The sequence below is a fragment of the Chiloscyllium plagiosum genome, unplaced genomic scaffold (assembly GCF_037043375.1).
Source record: "Chiloscyllium plagiosum isolate Xiang-an unplaced genomic scaffold, Cpla_swu_hap1 HiC_scaffold_37, whole genome shotgun sequence".
In the NCBI taxonomy this organism is placed as follows: Eukaryota; Metazoa; Chordata; class Chondrichthyes; order Orectolobiformes; family Hemiscylliidae; genus Chiloscyllium; species Chiloscyllium plagiosum.
The window spans coordinates 78,798,028-78,818,387 of record NW_028270175.1 but is presented as its reverse complement, the minus strand read 5'-3'; positions in this window follow the sequence as shown (position 1 = coordinate 78,818,387).

Here is a 20,360-nt window from a genome sequence, read left to right as displayed (position 1 = left end):
TTCTATGTTTCTATGTTTCTATGTTTCTATGTTTCTATGTTTCTATGTTTCTATGTTTCTATGTTTCTATGTTTCTATGTTTCTATGTTTCTATGTTTCTATGTTTCTATGTTTCTATGTTTCTATGTTTCTATGTTTCTATGTTTCTATGTTTCTATGTTTCTATGTTTCTATGTTTCTATGTTTCTATGTTTCTATGTTTCTATGTTTCTATGTTTCTATGTTTCTATGTTTCTATGTTTCTATGTTTCTATGTTTCTATGTTTCTATGTTTCTATGTTTCTATGTTTCTATGTTTCTATGTTTCTATGTTTCTATGTTTCTATGTTTCTATGTTTCTATGTTTCTATGTTTCTATGTTTCTATGTTTCTATGTTTCTATGTTTCTATGTTTCTATGTTTCTATGTTTCTATGTTTCTATGTTTCTATGTTTCTATGTTTCTATGTTTCTATGTTTCTATGTTTCTATGTTTCTATGTTTCTATGTTTCTATGTTTCTATGTTTCTATGTTTCTATGTTTCTATGTTTCTATGTTTCTATGTTTCTATGTTTCTATGTTTCTATGTTTCTATGTTTCTATGTTTCTATGTTTCTATGTTTCTATGTTTCTATGTTTCTATGTTTCTATGTTTCTATGTTTCTATGTTTCTATGTTTCTATGTTTCTATGTTTCTATGTTTCTATGTTTCTATGTTTCTATGTTTCTATGTTTCTATGTTTCTATGTTTCTATGTTTCTATGTTTCTATGTTTCTATGTTTCTATGTTTCTATGTTTCTATGTTTCTATGTTTCTATGTTTCTATGTTTCTATGTTTCTATGTTTCTATGTTTCTATGTTTCTATGTTTCTATGTTTCTATGTTTCTATGTTTCTATGTTTCTATGTTTCTATGTTTCTATGTTTCTATGTTTCTATGTTTCTATGTTTCTATGTTTCTATGTTTCTATGTTTCTATGTTTCTATGTTTCTATGTTTCTATGTTTCTATGTTTCTATGTTTCTATGTTTCTATGTTTCTATGTTTCTATGTTTCTATGTTTCTATGTTTCTATGTTTCTATGTTTCTATGTTTCTATGTTTCTATGTTTCTATGTTTCTATGTTTCTATGTTTCTATGTTTCTATGTTTCTATGTTTCTATGTTTCTATGTTTCTATGTTTCTATGTTTCTATGTTTCTATGTTTCTATGTTTCTATGTTTCTATGTTTCTATGTTTCTATGTTTCTATGTTTCTATGTTTCTATGTTTCTATGTTTCTATGTTTCTATGTTTCTATGTTTCTATGTTTCTATGTTTCTATGTTTCTATGTTTCTATGTTTCTATGTTTCTATGTTTCTATGTTTCTATGTTTCTATGTTTCTATGTTTCTATGTTTCTATGTTTCTATGTTTCTATGTTTCTATGTTTCTATGTTTCTATGTTTCTATGTTTCTATGTTTCTATGTTTCTATGTTTCTATGTTTCTATGTTTCTATGTTTCTATGTTTCTATGTTTCTATGTTTCTATGTTTCTATGTTTCTATGTTTCTATGTTTCTATGTTTCTATGTTTCTATGTTTCTATGTTTCTATGTTTCTATGTTTCTATGTTTCTATGTTTCTATGTTTCTATGTTTCTATGTTTCTATGTTTCTATGTTTCTATGTTTCTATGTTTCTATGTTTCTATGTTTCTATGTTTCTATGTTTCTATGTTTCTATGTTTCTATGTTTCTATGTTTCTATGTTTCTATGTTTCTATGTTTCTATGTTTCTATGTTTCTATGTTTCTATGTTTCTATGTTTCTATGTTTCTATGTTTCTATGTTTCTATGTTTCTATGTTTCTATGTTTCTATGTTTCTATGTTTCTATGTTTCTATGTTTCTATGTTTCTATGTTTCTATGTTTCTATGTTTCTATGTTTCTATGTTTCTATGTTTCTATGTTTCTATGTTTCTATGTTTCTATGTTTCTATGTTTCTATGTTTCTATGTTTCTATGTTTCTATGTTTCTATGTTTCTATGTTTCTATGTTTCTATGTTTCTATGTTTCTATGTTTCTATGTTTCTATGTTTCTATGTTTCTATGTTTCTATGTTTCTATGTTTCTATGTTTCTATGTTTCTATGTTTCTATGTTTCTATGTTTCTATGTTTCTATGTTTCTATGTTTCTATGTTTCTATGTTTCTATGTTTCTATGTTTCTATGTTTCTATGTTTCTATGTTTCTATGTTTCTATGTTTCTATGTTTCTATGTTTCTATGTTTCTATGTTTCTATGTTTCTATGTTTCTATGTTTCTATGTTTCTATGTTTCTATGTTTCTATGTTTCTATGTTTCTATGTTTCTATGTTTCTATGTTTCTATGTTTCTATGTTTCTATGTTTCTATGTTTCTATGTTTCTATGTTTCTATGTTTCTATGTTTCTATGTTTCTATGTTTCTATGTTTCTATGTTTCTATGTTTCTATGTTTCTATGTTTCTATGTTTCTATGTTTCTATGTTTCTATGTTTCTATGTTTCTATGTTTCTATGTTTCTATGTTTCTATGTTTCTATGTTTCTATGTTTCTATGTTTCTATGTTTCTATGTTTCTATGTTTCTATGTTTCTATGTTTCTATGTTTCTATGTTTCTATGTTTCTATGTTTCTATGTTTCTATGTTTCTATGTTTCTATGTTTCTATGTTTCTATGTTTCTATGTTTCTATGTTTCTATGTTTCTATGTTTCTATGTTTCTATGTTTCTATGTTTCTATGTTTCTATGTTTCTATGTTTCTATGTTTCTATGTTTCTATGTTTCTATGTTTCTATGTTTCTATGTTTCTATGTTTCTATGTTTCTATGTTTCTATGTTTCTATGTTTCTATGTTTCTATGTTTCTATGTTTCTATGTTTCTATGTTTCTATGTTTCTATGTTTCTATGTTTCTATGTTTCTATGTTTCTATGTTTCTATGTTTCTATGTTTCTATGTTTCTATGTTTCTATGTTTCTATGTTTCTATGTTTCTATGTTTCTATGTTTCTATGTTTCTATGTTTCTATGTTTCTATGTTTCTATGTTTCTATGTTTCTATGTTTCTATGTTTCTATGTTTCTATGTTTCTATGTTTCTATGTTTCTATGTTTCTATGTTTCTATGTTTCTATGTTTCTATGTTTCTATGTTTCTATGTTTCTATGTTTCTATGTTTCTATGTTTCTATGTTTCTATGTTTCTATGTTTCTATGTTTCTATGTTTCTATGTTTCTATGTTTCTATGTTTCTATGTTTCTATGTTTCTATGTTTCTATGTTTCTATGTTTCTATGTTTCTATGTTTCTATGTTTCTATGTTTCTATGTTTCTATGTTTCTATGTTTCTATGTTTCTATGTTTCTATGTTTCTATGTTTCTATGTTTCTATGTTTCTATGTTTCTATGTTTCTATGTTTCTATGTTTCTATGTTTCTATGTTTCTATGTTTCTATGTTTCTATGTTTCTATGTTTCTATGTTTCTATGTTTCTATGTTTCTATGTTTCTATGTTTCTATGTTTCTATGTTTCTATGTTTCTATGTTTCTATGTTTCTATGTTTCTATGTTTCTATGTTTCTATGTTTCTATGTTTCTATGTTTCTATGTTTCTATGTTTCTATGTTTCTATGTTTCTATGTTTCTATGTTTCTATGTTTCTATGTTTCTATGTTTCTATGTTTCTATGTTTCTATGTTTCTATGTTTCTATGTTTCTATGTTTCTATGTTTCTATGTTTCTATGTTTCTATGTTTCTATGTTTCTATGTTTCTATGTTTCTATGTTTCTATGTTTCTATGTTTCTATGTTTCTATGTTTCTATGTTTCTATGTTTCTATGTTTCTATGTTTCTATGTTTCTATGTTTCTATGTTTCTATGTTTCTATGTTTCTATGTTTCTATGTTTCTATGTTTCTATGTTTCTATGTTTCTATGTTTCTATGTTTCTATGTTTCTATGTTTCTATGTTTCTATGTTTCTATGTTTCTATGTTTCTATGTTTCTATGTTTCTATGTTTCTATGTTTCTATGTTTCTATGTTTCTATGTTTCTATGTTTCTATGTTTCTATGTTTCTATGTTTCTATGTTTCTATGTTTCTATGTTTCTATGTTTCTATGTTTCTATGTTTCTATGTTTCTATGTTTCTATGTTTCTATGTTTCTATGTTTCTATGTTTCTATGTTTCTATGTTTCTATGTTTCTATGTTTCTATGTTTCTATGTTTCTATGTTTCTATGTTTCTATGTTTCTATGTTTCTATGTTTCTATGTTTCTATGTTTCTATGTTTCTATGTTTCTATGTTTCTATGTTTCTATGTTTCTATGTTTCTATGTTTCTATGTTTCTATGTTTCTATGTTTCTATGTTTCTATGTTTCTATGTTTCTATGTTTCTATGTTTCTATGTTTCTATGTTTCTATGTTTCTATGTTTCTATGTTTCTATGTTTCTATGTTTCTATGTTTCTATGTTTCTATGTTTCTATGTTTCTATGTTTCTATGTTTCTATGTTTCTATGTTTCTATGTTTCTATGTTTCTATGTTTCTATGTTTCTATGTTTCTATGTTTCTATGTTTCTATGTTTCTATGTTTCTATGTTTCTATGTTTCTATGTTTCTATGTTTCTATGTTTCTATGTTTCTATGTTTCTATGTTTCTATGTTTCTATGTTTCTATGTTTCTATGTTTCTATGTTTCTATGTTTCTATGTTTCTATGTTTCTATGTTTCTATGTTTCTATGTTTCTATGTTTCTATGTTTCTATGTTTCTATGTTTCTATGTTTCTATGTTTCTATGTTTCTATGTTTCTATGTTTCTATGTTTCTATGTTTCTATGTTTCTATGTTTCTATGTTTCTATGTTTCTATGTTTCTATGTTTCTATGTTTCTATGTTTCTATGTTTCTATGTTTCTATGTTTCTATGTTTCTATGTTTCTATGTTTCTATGTTTCTATGTTTCTATGTTTCTATGTTTCTATGTTTCTATGTTTCTATGTTTCTATGTTTCTATGTTTCTATGTTTCTATGTTTCTATGTTTCTATGTTTCTATGTTTCTATGTTTCTATGTTTCTATGTTTCTATGTTTCTATGTTTCTATGTTTCTATGTTTCTATGTTTCTATGTTTCTATGTTTCTATGTTTCTATGTTTCTATGTTTCTATGTTTCTATGTTTCTATGTTTCTATGTTTCTATGTTTCTATGTTTCTATGTTTCTATGTTTCTATGTTTCTATGTTTCTATGTTTCTATGTTTCTATGTTTCTATGTTTCTATGTTTCTATGTTTCTATGTTTCTATGTTTCTATGTTTCTATGTTTCTATGTTTTCTATGTTTCTATGTTTCTATGTTTCTATGTTTCTATGTTCTATGTTCTATGTTTCTATGTTTCTATGTTTCTATGTTTCTATGTTTCTATGTTTCTATGTTTCTATGTTTCTATGTTTCTATTGTTCTATGTTTCTATGTTTCTATGTTTCTATGTTTCTATGTTTCTATGTTTCTATGTTTCTATGTTTCTATGTTTCTATGTTTCTTGTTTCTATGTTTCTATGTTTCTATGTTTCTATGTTTCTATGTTTCTATGTTTCTATGTTCTTTCTATGTTTCTATGTTTCTATGTTTCTATGTTTCTATGTTTCTATGTTTCTATGTTTCTATGTTTCTATGTTTCTATGTTTCTATGTTTCTATGTTTCTATGTTTCTATGTTTCTAGTGTTCTATGTTTCTATGTTTCTATGTTTCTATGTTTCTATGTTTCTATGTTTCTATGTTTCTATGTTTCTATGTTTCTATGTTTCTATGTTCTATTTTCTATGTTTCTATGTTTCTATGTTTCTATGTTTCTATGTTTCTATGGTTTCTATGTTTCTATGTTTCTATGTTTCTATGTTTCTATGTTTCTATGTTTCTATGTTTCTATGTTTCTATGTTTCTATGTTTCTATGTTTCTATGTTTCTATGTTTCTATGTTTCTATGTTTCTATGTTTCTATGTTTCTATGTTTCTATGTTCTATGTTTCTATGTTTCTATTGTTCTATGTTTCTATGTTTCTATGTTTCTATGTTTCTATGTTTCTATGTTTCTATGTTTCTATGTTTCTATGTTTCTATGTTTCTATGTTTCTATGTTTCTATGTTTCTATGTTTCTATGTTTCTATGTTTCTATGTTTCTATGTTTCTATGTTTCTATGTTTCTATGTTTCTATGTTTTCTATGTTTCTATGTTTCTATGTTTCTATGTTTCTATGTTTCTATGTTTCTATGTTTCTATGTTTCTATGTTTCTATGTTTCTATGTTTCTATGTTTCTATGTTTCTATGTTTCTATGTTTCTATGTTTCTATGTTTCTATGTTTCTATGTTTCTATGTTTCTATGTTTCTATGTTTCTATGTTTCTATGTTTCTATGTTTCTATGTTTCTATGTTTCTATGTTTCTATGTTTCTATGTTTCTATGTTTCTATGTTTCTATGTTTCTAATGTTTCTATGTTTCTATGTTTCTATGTTTCTATGTTTCTATGTTTCTATGTTTCTATGTTTCTATGTTTCTATGTTTCTATGTTTCTATGTTTCTATGTTTCTATGTTTCTATGTTCTATGTTTCTATGTTTCTATGTTTCTATGTTTCTATGTTTCTATGTTTCTATGTTTCTATGTTTCTATGTTTCTATGTTTCTATGTTTCTATGTTTCTATGTTTCTATGTTCTATGTTTCTATGTTTCTATGTTTCTATGTTTCTATGTTTCTATGTTTCTATGTTTCTATGTTTCTATGTTTCTATGTTTCTAGTTTCTATGTTTCTATGTTTCTATGTTTCTATGTTTCTATGTTTCTATGTTTCTATGTTTCTATGTTTCTATGTTTCTATGTTTCTATGTTTCTATGTTTCTATGTTTCTATGTTTCTATGTTTCTATGTTTCTATGTTTCTATGTTTCTATGTTTCTATGTTTTCTATGTTTCTATGTTTCTATGTTTCTATGTTTCTATGTTTCTATGTTTCTATGTTTCTATGTTTCTATGTTTCTATGTTCTATGTTCTATGTTTCTATGTTTCTATGTTTCTATGTTTCTATGTTTCTATGTTTCTATGTTTCTATGTTTCTATGTTTCTATGTTTCTATGTTTCTATGTTCTATGTTTCTATGTTTCTATGTTTCTATGTTTCTATGTTTTCTATGTTCTATGTTTCTATGTTTCTATGTTTCTATGTTTCTATGTTTCTATGTTTCTATGTTTCTATGTTTCTATGTTTCTATGTTTCTATGTTTCTATGTTTCTATGTTTCTATGTTTCTATGTTTCTATGTTTCTATGTTTCTATGTTTCTATGTTTCTATGTTTCTATGTTTCTATGTTGCTATGTTTCTATGTTTCTATGTTTCTATGTTTCTATGTTTCTATGTTTCTATGTTTCTATGTTTCTATGTTTCTATGTTCTATGTTTCTATGTTTCTATGTTTCTATGTTTCTATGTTTCTATGTTTCTATGTTTCTATGTTTCTATGTTTCTATGTTTCTATGTTTCTATGTTTCTATGTTTCTATGTTTCTATGTTTCTATGTTTCTATGTTTCTATGTTTCTATGTTTCTATGTTTCTATGTTTCTATGTTTCTATGTTTCTATGTTTCTATGTTTCTATGTTTCTATGTTTCTATGTTTCTATGTTTCTATGTTTCTATGTTTCTATGTTTCTATGTTTCTATGTTTCCTATGTTCTATGTTTCTATGTTTCTATGTTTCTATGTTTCTATGTTTCTATGTTTCTATGTTTCTATGTTTTCTATGTTTTCTATGTTTCTATGTTTCTATGTTTCTATGTTTCTATGTTTCTATGTTTCTATGTTTCTATGTTTCTATGTTTCTATGTTTCTATGTTTCTATGTTTCTATGTTTCTTATGTTTCTATGTTTCTATGTTTCTATGTTTCTATGTTTCTATGTTTCTATGTTTCTATGTTTCTATGTTTCTATGTTTCTATGTTTCTATGTTTCTATGTTTCTATGTTTCTATGTTTCTATGTTTCTATGTTTCTATGTTTCTATGTTTCTATGTTTCTATGTTTCTATGTTTCTATGTTTCTATGTTTCTATGTTTCTATGTTTCTATGTTTCTATGTTTCTATGTTTCTATGTTTCTATGTTTCTATGTTTCTATGTTTCTATGTTTCTATGTTTCTATGTTTCTATGTTTCTATGTTTCTATGTTTCTATGTTTCTATGTTTCTATGTTTCTATGTTTCTATGTTTCTATGTTTCTATGTTTCTATGTTTCTATGTTTCTATGTTTCTATGTTTCTATGTTTCTATGTTTCTATGTTTCTATGTTTCTATGTTTTCTATGTTTCTATGTTTCTATGTTTCTATGTTTCTATGTTTCTATGTTTTCTATGTTTCTATGTTTCTATGTTTCTATGTTTCTATGTTTCTATGTTTCTATGTTTCTATGTTTCTATGTTTCTATGTTTCTATGTTTTCTATGTTTCTATGTTTCTATGTTTCTATGTTCTATGTTTCTATGTTTCTATGTTTCTATGTTTCTATGTTTCTATGTTTCTATGTTTCTATGTTTCTATGTTTCTATGTTTCTATGTTTCTATGTTTCTATGTTTCTATGTTTCTATGTTTCTATGTTTCTATGTTTCTATGTTTCTATGTTTCTATGTTTCTATGTTTCTATGTTTCTATGTTTCTATGTTTCTATGTTTCTATGTTTCTATGTTTCTATGTTTCTATGTTTCTATGTTTCTATGTTTCTATGTTTCTATGTTTCTATGTTTCTATGTTTCTATGTTTCTATGTTTCTATGTTTCTATGTTTCTATGTTTCTATGTTTCTATGTTTTCTATGTTTCTATGTTTCTATGTTTCTATGTTTCTATGTTTCTATGTTTCTATGTTTCTATGTTTCTATGTTTCTATGTTTCTATGTTTCTATGTTTCTATGTTTCTATGTTTCTATGTTTCTATGTTTCTATGTTTCTATGTTTCTATGTTTCTATGTTTCTATGTTTCTATGTTTCTATGTTTCTATGTTTCTATGTTTCTATGTTTCTATGTTTCTATGTTTCTATGTTTCTATGTTTCTATGATGTTTCTATGTTTCTATGTTTCTATGTTTCTATGTTTCTATGTTTCTATGTTTCTATGTTTCTATGTTTCTATGTTTCTATGTTTCTATGTTTCTATGTTTCTATGTTTCTATGTTTCTATGTTTCTATGTTTCTATGTTTCTATGTTTCTATGTTTCTATGTTTCTATGTTTCTATGTTTCTATGTTTCTATGTTTCTATGTTTCTATGTTTCTATGTTTCTATGTTTCTATGTTTCTATGTTTCTATGTTTCTATGTTTCTATGTTTCTATGTTTCTATGTTTCTATGTTTCTATGTTTCTATGTTTCTATGTTTCTATGTTTCTATGTTTCTATGTTTCTATGTTTCTATGTTTCTATGTTTCTATGTTTCTATGTTTCTATGTTTCTATGTTTCTATGTTTCTATGTTTCTATGTTTCTATGTTTCTATGTTTCTATGTTTCTATGTTTCTATGTTTCTATGTTTCTATGTTTCTATGTTTCTATGTTTCTATGTTTCTATGTTTCTATGTTTCTATGTTTCTATGTTTCTATGTTTCTATGTTTCTATGTTTCTATGTTTCTATGTTTCTATGTTTCTATGTTTCTATGTTTCTATGTTTCTATGTTTCTATGTTTCTATGTTTCTATGTTTCTATGTTTCTATGTTTCTATGTTTCTATGTTTCTATGTTTCTATGTTTCTATGTTTCTATGTTTCTATGTTTCTATGTTTCTATGTTTCTATGTTTCTATGTTTCTATGTTTCTATGTTTCTATGTTTCTATGTTTCTATGTTTCTATGTTTCTATGTTTCTATGTTTCTATGTTTCTATGTTTCTATGTTTCTATGTTTCTATGTTTCTATGTTTCTATGTTTCTATGTTTCTATGTTTCTATGTTTCTATGTTTCTATGTTTCTATGTTTCTATGTTTCTATGTTTCTATGTTTCTATGTTTCTATGTTTCTATGTTTCTATGTTTCTATGTTTCTATGTTTCTATGTTTCTATGTTTCTATGTTTCTATGTTTCTATGTTTCTATGTTTCTATGTTTCTATGTTTCTATGTTTCTATGTTTCTATGTTTCTATGTTTCTATGTTTCTATGTTTCTATGTTTCTATGTTTCTATGTTTCTATGTTTCTATGTTTCTATGTTTCTATGTTTCTATGTTTCTATGTTTCTATGTTTCTATGTTTCTATGTTTCTATGTTTCTATGTTTCTATGTTTCTATGTTTCTATGTTTCTATGTTTCTATGTTTCTATGTTTCTATGTTTCTATGTTTCTATGTTTCTATGTTTCTATGTTTCTATGTTTCTATGTTTCTATGTTTCTATGTTTCTATGTTTCTATGTTTCTATGTTTCTATGTTTCTATGTTTCTATGTTTCTATGTTTCTATGTTTCTATGTTTCTATGTTTCTATGTTTCTATGTTTCTATGTTTCTATGTTTCTATGTTTCTATGTTTCTATGTTTCTATGTTTCTATGTTTCTATGTTTCTATGTTTCTATGTTTCTATGTTTCTATGTTTCTATGTTTCTATGTTTCTATGTTTCTATGTTTCTATGTTTCTATGTTTCTATGTTTCTATGTTTCTATGTTTCTATGTTTCTATGTTTCTATGTTTCTATGTTTCTATGTTTCTATGTTTCTATGTTTCTATGTTTCTATGTTTCTATGTTTCTATGTTTCTATGTTTCTATGTTTCTATGTTTCTATGTTTCTATGTTTCTATGTTTCTATGTTTCTATGTTTCTATGTTTCTATGTTTCTATGTTTCTATGTTTCTATGTTTCTATGTTTCTATGTTTCTATGTTTCTATGTTTCTATGTTTCTATGTTTCTATGTTTCTATGTTTCTATGTTTCTATGTTTCTATGTTTCTATGTTTCTATGTTTCTATGTTTCTATGTTTCTATGTTTCTATGTTTCTATGTTTCTATGTTTCTATGTTTCTATGTTTCTATGTTTCTATGTTTCTATGTTTCTATGTTTCTATGTTTCTATGTTTCTATGTTTCTATGTTTCTATGTTTCTATGTTTCTATGTTTCTATGTTTCTATGTTTCTATGTTTCTATGTTTCTATGTTTCTATGTTTCTATGTTTCTATGTTTCTATGTTTCTATGTTTCTATGTTTCTATGTTTCTATGTTTCTATGTTTCTATGTTTCTATGTTTCTATGTTTCTATGTTTCTATGTTTCTATGTTTCTATGTTTCTATGTTTCTATGTTTCTATGTTTCTATGTTTCTATGTTTCTATGTTTCTATGTTTCTATGTTTCTATGTTTCTATGTTTCTATGTTTCTATGTTTCTATGTTTCTATGTTTCTATGTTTCTATGTTTCTATGTTTCTATGTTTCTATGTTTCTATGTTTCTATGTTTCTATGTTTCTATGTTTCTATGTTTCTATGTTTCTATGTTTCTATGTTTCTATGTTTCTATGTTTCTATGTTTCTATGTTTCTATGTTTCTATGTTTCTATGTTTCTATGTTTCTATGTTTCTATGTTTCTATGTTTCTATGTTTCTATGTTTCTATGTTTCTATGTTTCTATGTTTCTATGTTTCTATGTTTCTATGTTTCTATGTTTCTATGTTTCTATGTTTCTATGTTTCTATGTTTCTATGTTTCTATGTTTCTATGTTTCTATGTTTCTATGTTTCTATGTTTCTATGTTTCTATGTTTCTATTTTCTATGTTTCTATGTTTCTATGTTTCTATGTTTCTATGTTTCTATGTTTCTATGTTTCTATGTTTCTATGTTTCTATGTTTCTATGTTTCTATGTTTCTATGTTTCTATGTTTCTATGTTTCTATGTTTCTATGTTTCTATGTTTCTATGTTTCTATGTTTCTATGTTTCTATGTTTCTATGTTTCTATGTTTCTATGTTTCTATGTTTCTATGTTTCTATGTTTCTATGTTTCTATGTTTCTATGTTTCTATGTTTCTATGTTTCTATGTTTCTATGTTTCTATGTTTCTATGTTTCTATGTTTCTATGTTTCTATGTTTCTATGTTTCTATGTTTCTATGTTTCTATGTTTCTATGTTTCTATGTTTCTATGTTTCTATGTTTCTATGTTTCTATGTTTCTATGTTTCTATGTTTCTATGTTTCTATGTTTCTATGTTTCTATGTTTCTATGTTTCTATGTTTCTATGTTTCTATGTTTCTATGTTTCTATGTTTCTATGTTTCTATGTTTCTATGTTTCTATGTTTCTATGTTTCTATGTTTCTATGTTTCTATGTTTCTATGTTTCTATGTTTCTATGTTTCTATGTTTCTATGTTTCTATGTTTCTATGTTTCTATGTTTCTATGTTTCTATGTTTCTATGTTTCTATGTTTCTATGTTTCTATGTTTCTATGTTTCTATGTTTCTATGTTTCTATGTTTCTATGTTTCTATGTTTCTATGTTTCTATGTTTCTATGTTTCTATGTTTCTATGTTTCTATGTTTCTATGTTTCTATGTTTCTATGTTTCTATGTTTCTATGTTTCTATGTTTCTATGTTTCTATGTTTCTATGTTTCTATGTTTCTATGTTTCTATGTTTCTATGTTTCTATGTTTCTATGTTTCTATGTTTCTATGTTTCTATGTTTCTATGTTTCTATGTTTCTATGTTTCTATGTTTCTATGTTTCTATGTTTCTATGTTTCTATGTTTCTATGTTTCTATGTTTCTATGTTTCTATGTTTCTATGTTTCTATGTTTCTATGTTTCTATGTTTCTATGTTTCTATGTTTCTATGTTTCTATGTTTCTATGTTTCTATGTTTCTATGTTTCTATGTTTCTATGTTTCTATGTTTCTATGTTTCTATGTTTCTATGTTTCTATGTTTCTATGTTTCTATGTTTCTATGTTTCTATGTTTCTATGTTTCTATGTTTCTATGTTTCTATGTTTCTATGTTTCTATGTTTCTATGTTTCTATGTTTCTATGTTTCTATGTTTCTATGTTTCTATGTTTCTATGTTTCTATGTTTCTATGTTTCTATGTTTCTATGTTTCTATGTTTCTATGTTTCTATGTTTCTATGTTTCTATGTTTCTATGTTTCTATGTTTCTATGTTTCTATGTTTCTATGTTTCTATGTTTCTATGTTTCTATGTTTCTATGTTTCTATGTTTCTATGTTTCTATGTTTCTATGTTTCTATGTTTCTATGTTTCTATGTTTCTATGTTTCTATGTTTCTATGTTTCTATGTTTCTATGTTTCTATGTTTCTATGTTTCTATGTTTCTATGTTTCTATGTTTCTATGTTTCTATGTTTCTATGTTTCTATGTTTCTATGTTTCTATGTTTCTATGTTTCTATGTTTCTATGTTTCTATGTTTCTATGTTTCTATGTTTCTATGTTTCTATGTTTCTATGTTTCTATGTTTCTATGTTTCTATGTTTCTATGTTTCTATGTTTCTATGTTTCTATGTTTCTATGTTTCTATGTTTCTATGTTTCTATGTTTCTATGTTTCTATGTTTCTATGTTTCTATGTTTCTATGTTTCTATGTTTCTATGTTTCTATGTTTCTATGTTTCTATGTTTCTATGTTTCTATGTTTCTATGTTTCTATGTTTCTATGTTTCTATGTTTCTATGTTTCTATGTTTCTATGTTTCTATGTTTCTATGTTTCTATGTTTCTATGTTTCTATGTTTCTATGTTTCTATGTTTCTATGTTTCTATGTTTCTATGTTTCTATGTTTCTATGTTTCTATGTTTCTATGTTTCTATGTTTCTATGTTTCTATGTTTCTATGTTTCTATGTTTCTATGTTTCTATGTTTCTATGTTTCTATGTTTCTATGTTTCTATGTTTCTATGTTTCTATGTTTCTATGTTTCTATGTTTCTATGTTTCTATGTTTCTATGTTTCTATGTTTCTATGTTTCTATGTTTCTATGTTTCTATGTTTCTATGTTTCTATGTTTCTATGTTTCTATGTTTCTATGTTTCTATGTTTCTATGTTTCTATGTTTCTATGTTTCTATGTTTCTATGTTTCTATGTTTCTATGTTTCTATGTTTCTATGTTTCTATGTTTCTATGTTTCTATGTTTCTATGTTTCTATGTTTCTATGTTTCTATGTTTCTATGTTTCTATGTTTCTATGTTTCTATGTTTCTATGTTTCTATGTTTCTATGTTTCTATGTTTCTATGTTTCTATGTTTCTATGTTTCTATGTTTCTATGTTTCTATGTTTCTATGTTTCTATGTTTCTATGTTTCTATGTTTCTATGTTTCTATGTTTCTATGTTTCTATGTTTCTATGTTTCTATGTTTCTATGTTTCTATGTTTCTATGTTTCTATGTTTCTATGTTTCTATGTTTCTATGTTTCTATGTTTCTATGTTTCTATGTTTCTATGTTTCTATGTTTCTATGTTTCTATGTTTCTATGTTTCTATGTTTCTATGTTTCTATGTTTCTATGTTTCTATGTTTCTATGTTTCTATGTTTCTATGTTTCTATGTTTCTATGTTTCTATGTTTCTATGTTTCTATGTTTCTATGTTTCTATGTTTCTATGTTTCTATGTTTCTATGTTTCTATGTTTCTATGTTTCTATGTTTCTATGTTTCTATGTTTCTATGTTTCTATGTTTCTATGTTTCTATGTTTCTATGTTTCTATGTTTCTATGTTTCTATGTTTCTATGTTTCTATGTTTCTATGTTTCTATGTTTCTATGTTTCTATGTTTCTATGTTTCTATGTTTCTATGTTTCTATGTTTCTATGTTTCTATGTTTCTATGTTTCTATGTTTCTATGTTTCTATGTTTCTATGTTTCTATGTTTCTATGTTTCTATGTTTCTATGTTTCTATGTTTCTATGTTTCTATGTTTCTATGTTTCTATGTTTCTATGTTTCTATGTTTCTATGTTTCTATGTTTCTATGTTTCTATGTTTCTATGTTTCTATGTTTCTATGTTTCTATGTTTCTATGTTTCTATGTTTCTATGTTTCTATGTTTCTATGTTTCTATGTTTCTATGTTTCTATGTTTCTATGTTTCTATGTTTCTATGTTTCTATGTTTCTATGTTTCTATGTTTCTATGTTTCTATGTTTCTATGTTTCTATGTTTCTATGTTTCTATGTTTCTATGTTTCTATGTTTCTATGTTTCTATGTTTCTATGTTTCTATGTTTCTATGTTTCTATGTTTCTATGTTTCTATGTTTCTATGTTTCTATGTTTCTATGTTTCTATGTTTCTATGTTTCTATGTTTCTATGTTTCTATGTTTCTATGTTTCTATGTTTCTATGTTTCTATGTTTCTATGTTTCTATGTTTCTATGTTTCTATGTTTCTATGTTTCTATGTTTCTATGTTTCTATGTTTCTATGTTTCTATGTTTCTATGTTTCTATGTTTCTATGTTTCTATGTTTCTATGTTTCTATGTTTCTATGTTTCTATGTTTCTATGTTTCTATGTTTCTATGTTTCTATGTTTCTATGTTTCTATGTTTCTATGTTTCTATGTTTCTATGTTTCTATGTTTCTATGTTTCTATGTTTCTATGTTTCTATGTTTCTATGTTTCTATGTTTCTATGTTTCTATGTTTCTATGTTTCTATGTTTCTATGTTTCTATGTTTCTATGTTTCTATGTTTCTATGTTTCTATGTTTCTATGTTTCTATGTTTCTATGTTTCTATGTTTCTATGTTTCTATGTTTCTATGTTTCTATGTTTCTATGTTTCTATGTTTCTATGTTTCTATGTTTCTATGTTTCTATGTTTCTATGTTTCTATGTTTCTATGTTTCTATGTTTCTATGTTTCTATGTTTCTATGTTTCTATGTTTCTATGTTTCTATGTTTCTATGTTTCTATGTTTCTATGTTTCTATGTTTCTATGTTTCTATGTTTCTATGTTTCTATGTTTCTATGTTTCTATGTTTCTATGTTTCTATGTTCCACTCCAGAGAGACGCAACAGCACAGGCCAGGGATGGAGACTGGGTTTTTCCGGACCTCTCTAGGACACAGTATCGTTCTACATATGTAATTCCCACTGCATCAGTTCAATTAGGCATGCTTTCTATTTCTCTGTCTCCTGCGGGTCGTCCTGACTCCCAACTGCTTGGTGTCTCTTCCATCAACTCATTGAAGATGGTTGGTCAGCCAGAGAGTCAAAGGGAAGGGAGATCTGGCACCTTCAATAAATCCTGCACTAAGCAAAATCTCTCACAGTGAAAAGAACAGAGAGCAACGAGCGGGCTCCAAACATTGCCTAATAAGACATGACATCGATACAGTGTTGGAGCGGGAGCACTGTACAGACACACCCAAGGATCAATCATCACCTCTATTTTCTGTTGTACTAAGATAGCACAGGGAGAGTCACAGATATCAATCCAGGTATGTGCTGTCTTCGTGAGCATCATTACATCAGAGGGGAAAGTAGGCCTCCCATGCGAGGCTGGGAATGCTGCCTGGATCGTTCTGTACTGTTCTGTCCGTGCAACATTGTACCTACGTCATTTCTTTGGGACTAGTGTCTTCGATGATTTGTAACTCCTATAACAGTTCCTACCTCGCTAACCTCCTCCCTTCCGGACAGTCCCTCCACATATTTGAAATGTGCTGCATTCCAGACTACCAGTTGTATCTCTGTAACTTGCTTCAGTCTCTTCACATGCCTTATCTCAGTAGTCTCCTCCTCCAATGACAGAGTTGTGTAGCACGGAAGCAGAACCTTTAGTCCAACCAGTCCATGTTGACCACCGTTCCTGAACGAATCGATTTGCATGTCTTTGACCCATATTCCTTCAAACCTTCTCCTCTCCATGTACCCCCCCCCCCCCAAATGTCTTTTCCATGTTGTCATTGTACTTTTCTCTCCCACTTCTCTGGCAGCTCATTTAATACAAGCACCATCCTCTGTGTGAGAAGTATTTACTCTCTCACTTCATATTTGTGATTTCTAGTTATAGACTCCTCTAGTCTGGGGTAGAGACCTTGGCTATTCACCTTACATCTACACCTCATGGTTTTATAAACCTTTATAAGGTGAGCCCTCAGCGACCTACACCCAATGGAAATACGAAGGACAATATATAAATATTTCTGCTCGTGTCCCTGCCACTGTTTTGCCACAATTTGCTGAGATTCACTCGTACAAGACCGAGGGCATTCTCTATCTTTGTGTTTTAAGATCTCCAGCACCACTTCTGTAATAACAACTTTTTTCAAGATTTCACTGTTTCTTTCCCTTTCTGACCTAATGTTTGTCCACAAAACGTTCTGACATGAAATATTCAGTTTGACATTTGCCCATCTTCTTTGGTTGCACACATGGATGGCCTTATTGATCTTTGAGGAGCTCTATTGTCTCTACAGTTGCTTTTTTGTACTTGCATGCTGCAGAATCTCTTTAGTTTGCCCTTCATCTTACTGCCAAATCTACCTAATTTCCCCGGTTTTGCTTTTCAGGTTATCCAGGTTGAGATAATTTCCTTGAGTCAAACCCTCCATTATAAGTAACATTTTGTCAATGTTTGCTCCATTTCCAGTTTCAGAAAATGCTTCCTAAATCGGGATGATCAGAATTCTACGCAGTACTCCAACTGAAGACCCAGCAATGTCTTGTACAGCCATATCATGATGTACCAACTCATGTACTCAATGCTCTGACCCTTGAGGGTAAGTGAGCCAAATGCTGCTTTCACCATCCTGTCCACCTGTGACGCAACGTCCTAGGAACAATGTAACTGTACCCCTCGGGCTCTTTCTGTTCGACAACACTGCCCAGGGCCCTACCATTAACTGTGTTAGTCCTCCCAGGTTTGTCTTAACAAAATGCATCACCTCAATTGAAATCCATCTTTCATTCTTTGACCCATTGGCCCAGTTGATCAAGATCCCCGTCAGTAACTGCATTCACTGCCCACTATAACACAATTTTGTTATCTACAAACCTACTAACAATGATTCATAATTTTTCATTTATGTAAATAATGCACATGTGGACCCAGCACCAATCCTTAGGGCACACTGCTGTTCAGAGGCCTCCAATCTGCACAACAATCCTCTACCACACCCTGTGCCTCCTACTGTCAAGCCCATTTTGCATTCGTTTGGCTCACTCACCCAGATCCCATGTTACCTAACCTTATCTACCAGTGCACCACGCTAAACTCTGTCAAAGACCTTGATGGAAGTCAGGATAGAGAACATCAACTGCTCTGGTTTCATCTATCTTCTTTTCACCTCTTTGACGAACTCAGTCAAGTTTGAGAGACACTGCTTTGTATGCACAAAACTGAGCTTACTATCTCTAATCTATCCTTGCCTTTCCAAATGCATGTTACTCCTGTTCCGTGGAGTCGCTTCTAACAACATTCACACCAATGACATCGAACATAGAATAGTACAGCGCAGTACAGTCCCTTCCGCCCTCGATATTGCACCGACCTATGAACTAATCAAAGCCCATCCCCCCCTCCCCCCCCCCCCCCCACACACACACACACACACACACACTATCCCATCATCATCCATGTGCTAAACCAAGTATTGTTTACATCTCCCTAATGCGGCTGAGTTAACTACTTTGGCAGGCAGGACATTCCACGCCCTTACCACTCTCTGAGTAAAGAACCTGCCTTTGGTATCTATCTTAAATCTATCACCCCTCAATTTGTACCTCTGCCCCCTCGTACAATCTGACAAGCTTTGTAGGAAAAAAGACTTTCACTGTCTACCCTATCTAATCCTCTGATCATCTTGTATGCCTCTATCAAATACGCCCCCAGCCTTCTTCTTTACAATTAGAACAGACCCAAATCTTTCAGCCTTTCCTCATAAGACCTTCCCTCCAGACCAGGCAACATCCTGGTAACTCTCAATGCTTCCACATCCTTCCTGTAATGGGGCCACCAGAACTGTACACAGTATTCGAAATGTGGCTGCACTAGCATTTTGTATAGTTGCAGCACAACATTACAGCTCCGGAATTCAATCCCTCTGCCAATAAAACCTAACACACCGGATGCCTACTTTACAGCACTATCAACCTGGGTGGCAACTTTCACGAATCTATACACATGGACCCCTAGATTCCTCTGCACAACCACACTGGCAAGAATCTTTCCATTGACACAGTATTCTGCATTCCTGATATTCTTCCCAAAGAAAATCACCTCACATTTAGCTGCATTGAACTCCATTTGCAATCTCTCAGCCCAGTTCTGCAGTTTACCTAAGTCCCCGTGCAACCTGCAACATTCTTCCACACTGTCCACTACTCCACTGACTTTAACGTCATCTGCAAGTGACATCAAGATAAGTAGTCTTTATGTCCCTGGCTTTCCCTCACAGCCTTTCTTAAATACCGGCACAACATTACCATCCTCCAGCTCATCGCCTGTAGCTGTCAGTGATAGAAATATCTCTTTAAGGGGCCCCGAAATTTCTTCCCTAACCTCCCACAATGTCCTGGGATATACGTGATTAGTGCCCAGGGAGTTCTATACATTTTATGTGTTTTAATACCTCTAGCTCCTCCTGTTCTCCAATGTGAACTCTTTTTGAGGACATCACTGTTCATTTCCCTGACTTCCCACGTGTTTCTCCACAGTAGGTTCTGACGTGAATTGTTTTTACGATATCACCCATCTCCTGTGGTTCCACATATGAACGGCTTCATTGATCTTTAAGGCGTCACATTCAGTCCCGAGTTAATCTTCTGTTGTTAATATACTTGTAGAATCTCTTTGAATTTTCAAGAGCCTTATCTGCCAAACGTCTCTCAGGTCCCATTTGGGCCTTTCTGATTTCCCTCTCAAGTGTATTACTCCACCCACAATGTTTTTCAAGAGATTTACTTTATCCAGCTGGCTATATCTGACATGTGCCCCCTTCTGTTTTGGCCAGAACCTCAGTAACTCCAGCCATCCAGTGTTTACTATTAGTATCAGCATAATCCTTCACACTAACAGGAATATGCTGGCCCTGAACTATAATTTTATGTCTCTTTTGAAATCTTCGCAACTGCCTGACGTCCCTTTACCGGCAAATAGCTTCCACATTCAATTGTTAAAAGCTCTTGACTAATATCTTCTGGATTAAGGCAAGGCCTATTTTGATCATTAACTTGTGGACCAGGGCTGTCCATTTCCACACCCTTTTTAAAAAACTAATAGAATTGTGGTCACTTTGCCAAAATCTTGCCCCACGAACACCTCAGTCCACTTCCGTACCTTGTTTCCCAAAGGGAGGTCAGCTTTTATGCCTCCCTGCAGTTAGACCATTTCCATATTGACTGAGACA